This window comes from Antechinus flavipes, chromosome 2 (genome assembly GCF_016432865.1).
Source record: "Antechinus flavipes isolate AdamAnt ecotype Samford, QLD, Australia chromosome 2, AdamAnt_v2, whole genome shotgun sequence".
Taxonomy (NCBI): Eukaryota; Metazoa; Chordata; class Mammalia; order Dasyuromorphia; family Dasyuridae; genus Antechinus; species Antechinus flavipes.
This window is the reverse complement of record NC_067399.1, coordinates 504,699,872-504,710,332: the sequence shown is the minus strand read 5'-3', so window position 1 is coordinate 504,710,332 and position 10,461 is coordinate 504,699,872.

Sequence of the window (10,461 nt, the reverse complement as noted above, 5' to 3'; positions counted from 1 at the left end):
GCAGCACCCTGTTTGCTTGAGTTCCTGTATGATATTTATAAAGAAAGTTCTGAGGATTGACAAACTGAATACCACTTTAGAAGAAAAAAACTAGTTTGCATCAAACCTGTTTTATATAGAGAACTAAGACGATGCTTCTTTTTCTTCCTGGGAAATTAGTTCCTTTTCTTTTAAATCACACAAATATAACCCTGCTGCCATTAAATGTGTGAAATGCTAGAGTTTTACTCAAAAAACTCTAGAAAATGGAAGCCATGATATTTAAATTCTAGCCTTAGTTCCCCTGCTAACATGGACAAATGCTAAAATAGACAATTTAATTCCCTCTCTGACCATCATTTCTCTCACAAGAAGGGAGAAAAAAGTTTAGATTTGATCAGAAGTTCTTAATGTTTTTTGTTTCATGAACTTCTCTGACAGTGGTGAAGTCTATGAACATCTCAGAATAATGTTCTTAAAAACATAAAATAAAATATCTAAGATTTAAAAAGAAGTAATTAATGCAAAATAGTTATAAAATATTTTTAAAAATCAAATTCAGATATGGAATCCTGATGTAAATGCTTTCTGAACTTCTTTCCAGCTCTAACATTCTGCTCTAAAGACCCGTAAGCTGGGAAAATCAATGTTCCAAGAAATTTTCTATTTTTGACATTTTTGGTTCTAAGTTTCCTTTCATTTTTGACATTCTGTTGTCTGTTTCCTTTTTGCTCTAACATTTTATGTTCTAAACTCTTTCCCAGCTATGACAATTTATGTTTTAAGATCCCATGATTCAATAATTCTTAATTAGTTTTGATTATTGTTGCTGTTTGTCCTTCGTGTTCAAAAAGGGCCAATGACATCATGGGGTGATGTCTTGACTTATCCATGAATTGGATTTAAGTGAGGCAGAGTTGCACAGTCAACAGCCTCACTCTCTCTTCCACACTACCAAAGAAATATTACTCTGAAAGACAACACTTTTAAGAAGAAACCTTACATATAAGAATTTCTAAACTCAAATGCACAGAAGGAGCAAGACGTTTGTTGAATGTCAGTTCTTAAAAGCAAACTCTCTTCTTTGTTTTGGTATAGGGTGATCCTCTGCCCTACCTTACAGACCAGATATATAGACTCCTTCATCAGAGTTTTGATACTATACTTGTACTACATCACACTATTTCCTAGGAACCACTTGTGATGCCACCTGGTGGTGAAAGCAGGAATGAAAGAAATATATTTTAACCATGAACTGCATATTTACAGTCATATTTGAGCAGGAGTTTCTATTAATCCCTAGAAAGTCTTCATTTTTCCCTATAAACAACCAGCAATTAAAAAGGAGAAGTTCTTGCAAAAAGTTTAGCTTTTGCACACTTAAAATCTCACACTTTGGCAAATATTTTCCTTTTCCTCATTCTTAGTCCCCTTCTTTTTTCTCTTTCTCCCTTTTCCCCCTCCCAATACCTATTTGCTCATTTATTTATGTAACCAAGTTTTGCATGTAAAAGCTGTTCACAAAACAGAGGACTGTTAGGCTGATTTGCATCTTCTTAAACCTGGGTGTTTGAGGGATTATGTTTCCTTCACTATGAAAACAAGTTGATGACAAGAAGTCCCAACTTAAACTGGAAGTTCAAGATTCTGTGTAAAGAGGAAAATGCTGAATTAAATTATTAGCAACTTTGATTGATGGTTAAAGGGACTGAAAATGAAGTGATACTTAAAATCATCCAAGTTTTAGTACAAATAAAGAAAGGGTCAAGACAAGGATACTCTGAAATCTCAGAAAGGTAATAGGGAAAAATAGGGTTCAGATTTTACTGATCCTTAGTCAAGTTGCTTAATCTTTCTGAATCTCAGTTTCTTAATCTGTAAAAAGGTACCATAATACCCACTCAACACAATTGTTGTGGGGCTCAAATCACCATAATGCATATAAAGTGCTTTGCAAGTCCTTTTTGTAGTGGCAAAGAATTGTAAGTTGAGTAGATGGCCATCAGTTGGAGAATGGCTAAATAAGTTATGATTTATGAATGCAATGAAATATTACTGTTTTATAAGAAATGATGAGCACGCTAATAACCTGGAAAGAATTACATGAACTGATGCTGAGTGAAGTGAAAAGAATCAAGAGAACATTATACATAGTAACAATTGTGATAGACTCTTTTCAACAATGAAGTGATTCAAGGCAATTCCAATAGACTTGGATGGAAAGTTATCTGCATCCAGAGAGAAAACTATGGAGACTGAATGTGGGTTGAAGCATAGTATTTTCATCTTTTTTTGTTGGTTTGTTGCTTTTTTTTTCTTTCTTGTGTTTTTTTTTTCTTTGGATCCGATTTTTCTTGTGCAGCATGATAAGCAGGGAAATATATTTAGGAGAATTATAAAGTTTAACCTATATTGAATTGCTTGTTGTCTTGGGAAGGAAAGTGAGGAGAAAAATTTGGAACACAAGGCTTTGCAAAGGTGAATGTCAAAAACTATCTTTGCATGTATTCAGAAAAATAAAATACTATTGAAAAAACAAATAAAACAAGAACAAAACAACAACAAAGTGGTCTGCAAACTTTAAGATGCTGTAAAAATGTCAGTTATTTTTATCTCCCTGGAATTTATGACCAAAGAAGAACTAGAGATCACTATTGACCACAAAATAGAAAATTTTGATTATATCAAATTGAAAAGTTTGCAAAACAAATGCAGGCAAGATTAGAAGGGAAACAATAAATTGGGAAAACATTTTTACAGTCAAAGGTTCTGATAAAGGCCTCATTTCCAAAATTTATAATTTATAAGAAATCAAGCCATTCTCCAATTGGGGAGAGAACACATATAGAAGATTTCAGCTGAAGGTCAAATCAAAAAATCTCATAGCAGCAACACAGATTTAATGTCACTTTCACTAATAAAATCATATTGGTTTCTGATGTTGAATTATTTGATAATGCCAAGAACTTTGGTGGTAAGAACTTTCCTTTCTAGGTCTTCAGTAGCTTATAGCTGCAGCACCTGCAGCAAGAACAGTTGCCAGGTTGTGTTCTCATAGATGTTACTTTCCAAATGATGGCTGAGGGAACTAGGCTAGAAGCGATGCTACTTACAAGTCTTGGGTTCACAGGAGATCATTATATACCTCAACAATGATACTGTTTGAGGATGTATTCTGATGGAAGTGGACCTCTTTGATAAAGAGAGCCTTAATTGATCAAAGATGGACAGAAGCAGCTACACCCAGAGAAAGAACACTGGAAATGAATATAAACTGTTTGCATTTATGTTTTTCCTCCCGGGTTATTTATACGTTCTGAATTCAATTCTCCCTGTGCAACAAGAAAACTGTTTGGTTCTGCACAATATATGTGTGCAGATATACTGCACCCATTCAACATGTAAAGGACTCTTGCCATCTGGGGGAAGGGGTGGAGGGAGGGAGGGGAAAAATCGGAACAGAAATGAATGCAAGGGATAACGCTGTAAAAAATTACCTTGGCATGCGTTCTATTAATAAAAAATTATTAAAAAAAAAACAAGTCTTGGGTTCAGAGTCCTGGGCTGTCTCCACTGAAGTTTGAGTGGAGATGACCATCAAGATTTTAGTGATTGTGTGGCTTTCCTGGCACATGTTGACATTTTTCCATCTCTCTGTCTTTGTATCTCTATCTCTGTGTCTGTTTCTCTCTGTGTCTCTATCTTTGCACCTCTGTTTTTGCTTGCTTATCCTGTTTGTGACAATTGACAACTGCTAAGGATGTTAGTTCCCTTATATACTCATACACATAAATTCACACATAATATAATGTGTTATATACATACATTGTTTACATACATATATGTGTATAATAGTTATCCTTGTGTATATATATAAGCACAAAAATTTATGTACACATACAATATTTAAGGGAGCTAGAATAATCATCTCTACATCTTCCCCAATCCTCCTCTAAGGGAAATTTTAATTTCTGCCAAGAAAAGAAGTAGAAACTTAGGGCACAAACTGCTCTCCTTTCCTCAGAGAGAAGGGATATGGGACAAGAATTCTATCTGCTCACTTAAATATCATTAGTCATGTGATTTTCAGGTCTAATTTCTGTTCACTGTTCATTATTGGGGAAGAGGAAGATCCCAAGCTTCATATTCAAGGCTTGATTCCTTTCCCATCAGGGGAAGTTATCATATATAAATCCACACTCTTCTATTATTTACATAAAGTAAACAAAGGTGCCTGTACAACAGTGACAGGAATGAAGAGTAACATTGCTTGAACTCCAATATTACTAAGTATCTCTTTACAGCTGACTTAAATGTCAAGATAATTTTCATGACTCTATCAATAGTATGATAGGAAATAAAAGGATTTAACACATTTTAACCTAATTTTCTTGGCAATCTGTGGAGATTGAAAAATGTTCTTTATAGCCATAGAGGTACCTCTTGTACCAAATGATTATCAAGAGTTGAAGATGAGTTGATTAGCTCTCAGGCTTGATGTTCCAATTTTCTTGCACTAGTAGACTGTCCAGGTTTCACTGACATACAACAGTAAGGTCAGCACAACAGCTCTGTAGACCTTTAGTTTAGTAGACAGTCCAAAGCCTCTCCTCTCCCACACCTTCCTTTGGACCCTCCCAAACACTGAGCTAGCTCTGGCAGTGTATGTGTCAATCACATTATCAATGAGGACATCCCTCGAAAGTATACTGCCAGTGTAAGAGAACTTATCCGTAACATTCAAAATTTCACCATTTGCTGTAATTGATATTTCTACATATAGATGGTATGGTACTGGCTGATGGAGGGCCTGTGTTCAGTTGGTGTTAATTGTTAGGCCAAAATTAGCATAAGCAGCAGAGAATTGATTCATACTCTGTTGGAGCTCAGCTTCAGAGGTTGCATTGAGTGCACAATCATCTGCAAACAAAAATCATGCATCAACACTCCCTCCACTTGAGTGGCTTGTAGTCTTTCCAAGTTGAAGAATTTACTGTTTGTGTGGTAATGTTTTACCTCTTTGAAGGAGTTTGGCAATATAGATAAAAATATCATTCTAAAAAGTATGGGAGCAAGCACACAATCTTATTTCATTCCATCGGTGACTGGGAACGTTTGAGAGCATTGCACATTGTTCAGGACCTGGTAAGCATGCTATACAAGCGGATGTACTGTACTGATGAATTTCTCTGGCAACCAAATTTTGATATAATTTTCCTTAAGCCTTCATGACTGACAGTATCAAAGGTCTTGGCCAGATCTACAAATGTGGAACTGACCTCTGTTCTGCTCTTGGAATTTTTCCTGGAGTTATCGGTCAGTGGCTCCTTCTGAAGCCAGACTGGCTCTCAGATAGATGACCTTTTTCCAAGTGTAAGGTCAGCCTATTAAAGAGGACTCTGGCAAGAATCTTTCCAGCAACGATTAAGAGAGAAACCTCCTTCCCCCGTGATTATCACAGGACAAACTATTCCCTTTACCTTTATAAAAATGAACTATGGAGGCATCCTTGAACTCTTGGGACATAATTTCCTCTTGCCATACAATATGGGAAATTCCAGTCAGCTTTTGTATGAGTAATGGTCCTCCCCCTTGTAAATATCAGTTGGAATAGAATCAGCACTCAATGCTTTACCACATGAAAGAAGTCTCTTCTTCAGTTGGAATTTCAACCTGGGAGTGATTGATTTCAACCTGAAGTAAAAAGTCAATAGTTTCAGTATTGATTGATGATGGTATGTTGAGAACACTATGGAAGTGTTGCATCCATCCTTCTAGGATCACTAATCATCACTAATCAGTGTGGCACCATCAGCATTGAGTAGTTGAGATGCATGATAGGTCTTTGGTCCATAAATAGCCTTCAGTACATTATAAAAATGCATTGTGTTGTTCTTATCAGCATAAAACTGAACGTCTTCTGCCTTTTTTTCTGAGCCAAGAATCCTGCATCTCTCTAAGTTTTGATTGTACTTTATTTTTGATGGAATTGAATGCTATCTTTTTAGAGATATTTGAACTATTCTGCTGTTATACCCTGTGGAGTTCTCATTTTTCATTTAGGAACTTCTGAATTTCTCCATCATTTTCATCAAACCAGTGTTGATGTTTGCGAGTATTCTGTCCATTCCTTTTCTGCTCTATTGTTGCTAACTGTGTGTTGACTCAACTTGGCAACAAACTGTTTCCTCTCAGAGAAGCACGCTAATCTGTTGACATTAATTCTTCTAGTAGTCTTTTTGCCTTCGGGCCACCACTTTAATTGAATGCAAATATTCAGCTTGAAGAGGATGAGTCTATAATTAGTCCAGAACTCTGTACCACACATTGCCTTGGTCACTCATATCCTGTCTGTCTCTTCTTATAATCACATAGTTTATTAAATGCCAATTTTGCTGCTAAGGTGTATCCATGATGTTTTATTGCATTTAGGTAAATGAAATACAGTATTGGTGATGAGAAGATACACAATGATGATGAAGATATACAAATATTCAATAATAAATAACCACTGCTGTTGCTGTTTCCAACTTCATGTCTCCTGGCAGTCTGAGCCTATTCTAACAATAAATCACCCAGAATTATAAGCTGGTCCTCTTTTGGAACATTGATGATAAAGGTCTCTAGGTCTTCATAAAATTTTTCTTTGACCTTATCAGGGTTTGTCATGGAAAAAGCACAGGCACTGATGATGGTGACATGGCACTTTCCTGCAAGTGGCAATCACATTGCCTGTCATTTATTCCTTTTGTTTACTAGATTAGTTTTGATTACAAAGCCTACACTAGCTTCATGGCACTCCCTTTCACTGTGGCCACTCCAGAAAAATGTGTATCCAGTTTCTAATTCAGTAAGCTGGACTTCATTTGCCAGTCTTGTTTCATTCAGGACTGTTATTTGGATGCAATATCTGTTGAGTTCTCTCAAAAGAGCTGTTCTTTCATGTCTACTAAATTTTGTATTGTCTGTAACTGTGCACACATTCCATGTACAAGTAGTAAGAGGAATCAACTTTCTAGAAACTTTTGTACATTTTTTAATGCCCACAGAGTGGGAACCCCATTTGCCTTAATCAGATCAGCATTGGGTAAACAAACAATTTTTAGAGCACCTTTTCTAGCTCCTTCCTCACACATGGAGGTGAGCAGTGCAATTCTTAAAAGGCTGCCAAATCCCACTGCTACTTCCAGTGAGAAGAAGATCCTCTGCTTTTGTGCAGGGTTATGACTACAGCTACTAGCGTATCCATACTTGCTGCTTCATCACTTACCTATTGCTACAGGGCTTTGAGATATGTAGAAATGGTAAAATGATATGATGATGTCTTTTGATTTGTGCATAAATTGGATTTAAGTGAGGCAGAGTTGCATGAAGTCATCAGCTTCACCTTCTTTTCTAAAGTCCAGCGGCAAGACAGAGTCAAGACAACTGGTAATGACGCGAGATACAGTGCATGACTTTCGTGTCTTCGATGTCTAACCAAGCTCTACATGCTCCACACCACCTGCTTTACTTGTCTTCATGGCCATTGGAACAAAATGTTCTCATCCCCCATTACATTAGGGGAAGATTTTACATGGTTGAGGTAGACACATTCTGAACTAATGATTGAAGAAGAGTTTGTAGATGGATGTGTCACTAGAAAATACTCGCAGTTTCAGGGATTGTGATCAATTTTAATGAAGATAAGTGCTAGTTTTGGATTCTCCAAAGTCACTAAAACTTTGAAGCCTAGGAGAGAGCTAAACTTAAGGGGAATTTAAGAGGACTCCACAAAGGGACAAAGAGACTGTAGTAATTAGAAACTTTGAGTTATCCCTCTGCCACTGGGGTTCTCTACACATGTACTTCACTACTTTTAAAAATGTTCATTTTCACTTCCTGAATTATAGGATGTAGATGAAAAATACAATTGGATAAAGAGGTGTTTCTTGATATCATAGCAATATGAGGCTTTCAATGTGGTGCAAAGGATGGAATGGCAGCTGAAGGTCCAGGAGCTGAACCCCGCAGGGCACAAATCTTCTATGGGATGCTGTCCTTCTATGTGCCAATGGTCACACATGATACCACCAGATCCCAAGACAATCTTACAGGAAACTGGAAATGGCAGGACCCATCCTGGATGAATGGCTGAGTTCCTATTCATTCCAAATGCTTGTTGGTAACTCCCTCAGTGGGAAGGAAGAGGCATCTCCCAGGGAAGAGGGGAACTGGGAGGGAGAGAAAAATTGCATTTTCTTCACAATGTACTAATCACTTCTGGACTGATGGCTCCAGGGGCAGAAGTAGGAAATATATCTCTTATATAAACCAGATGCTTCAGCAAAGGATAAAAAAACTTATACATTATGCAGTCTGACCAGACAGTAAAGTCACTGAGGGTCTGCATGGTCTCAGGGGCACCCTGATACCATATCCTGAGCAGGAGCCAGAAGCCATTGGGTTTCCATCTTTGTGGAAATGGTGATTTTCAGATCTGTGTTTTCCATTCAGCTGAAAATTCATTTCGGAGAAGTTGCAGAAGAAAATTCATTTTTTAAGTTTCTCATTCCATCCAAATCTAATAGAAAAAAAAATAAAGTGAAAAGCACACAGTCCTTCTTTCATGGACAAAGGTATAAAGGGGTGGAGCCAATAAACTTTCAAGTCCAAGGATCCTTTCCAGCTAAAATCACAGAGCAGCCACTAGTACCCTTTTTTTTTTTTTTCAAAGAGCAGGCCTCTTGGATGCTTATGTTGAGTGAGGGGTAGGCAATGCCATCTGACTTCTCTAGAAGTTGGGGGGCAAGTGGTGATCCACAGCTAGGACTCTGACAATTGTGTTTTTAATAGAATCAAATCCATAGTTTATATATATATTTATTCCTTTAAACTTGGACCTTTTGTTTCTCTTCCTGAGAATATAACTTGAAAACACTACAGAGCCAATACTCATATATAAATGTATACCATAAATGCTGTATAGTTTTTATATACATTAACAATATACTTTTGCTGCCTTCTAGATAATTTATTTTGCAACACAATATTGCACAGCTGTGAATAACATATACTATTACATCATTTTCAGTTATATGTAAAGAAATTTATTAATGAAAAACAATTATTTTTTAAAATTTTGTTTTCAAATTTACTCCATCTTAATCCTCCCCCATCCATTAAGATAGCAAGAAATATAATATGCATTATGTGAAATCATACAGAACATATGCTTCACTATTCTTATACTTTAAGGGACCTCTTATGTAAAGTCCTATTTTAACTCTAATTTCTCAATAAATTTATTTTATGGGGCAGCTAGGTGCTGCAGTGGATAAAACACCTGAAGTCAGGAGGACCTGAGTTCAAATCTGGTCTTGGGCAATTAACACTTCCCAGCTATGTGACCCTGGACAAGTCACTTCACCCTAATTGCCTCAGCAAAAAAAAAAAAAAAAAAAAAAAAAAAAAAATCTTTTATAAAAGTTAATGAATTTCAATCAATCTATTGGCTGAGAAGGCACTGGATGAGATCTTGAGATATATTTGCATAACTGTAATTATCTAAAATCTCCCACACTCAACCTGTAGTCTCAAGGACCCATTTACAAATTTTGGAAAAAATTGTATATTAACTTTAACAGGATAGTAATAAAAATGTTCTATTTGATTCTATTTTCCCTTCAGAGCTTTTTATTCTGTGTAGTTTTCTGGATTTTGTTGCCATTATTATTATTGTTAATAGATTGTATGTAATTGTTATTGCATATTTATATAATATAAATTTGTTATATTATTTTATATAGTTATAAATTTTATTACATAGCATATATTTTTGGCACAAATGATGGAATAAATAGTTGCATATATGATGGCTTAAATAGGAAATATATTATTCTGATTCTGTTTTCTTCATTTTAACACTTCACATTTGTTCTAGGACTTTTTTTTGCATTAGTATTTATTTTTTCTTATTGTACAGCAATGGTCCATTAGTTTCACATACCACAATTTTTTCAGCTGTTCATTCTTCAATCTTCAGACACTGGAATAATTCCAGATTTTACAAGCCCCTTAGTTCACAGAGGAGGCAACTGAGGCATAAAGCCTCCTCTACTTAAGTATAGATAGAACCAGGGCTTAAGCTTCCTGATTCCTTGTCCAGGACTTTCTATAATCCCCATGGATCACAGAACTTTTCAATCTCAGGACTCCTTTACACTTATAAAAAAACTATTGGAAGATTCCTCCCCATCTCCAAAAAAAAAGTTTTTATTTTTGTGGGCTATATATACCTATTGATATTTTCCATATTAGAAATTAAAATCTTTGTATTATGATAAAAATAGTTTTGTCCAGATAGAGTCTGAGGGAACCCCTAGGGGTGTTCAGACCACACTTTAAGAACCTCTATAATATACCAAACCTATGAATTCCCTTCATTTACTAATCCAGGAAGTACTTATTAAAAACTGCCTATGTGCAAGGCACTGTTGATAC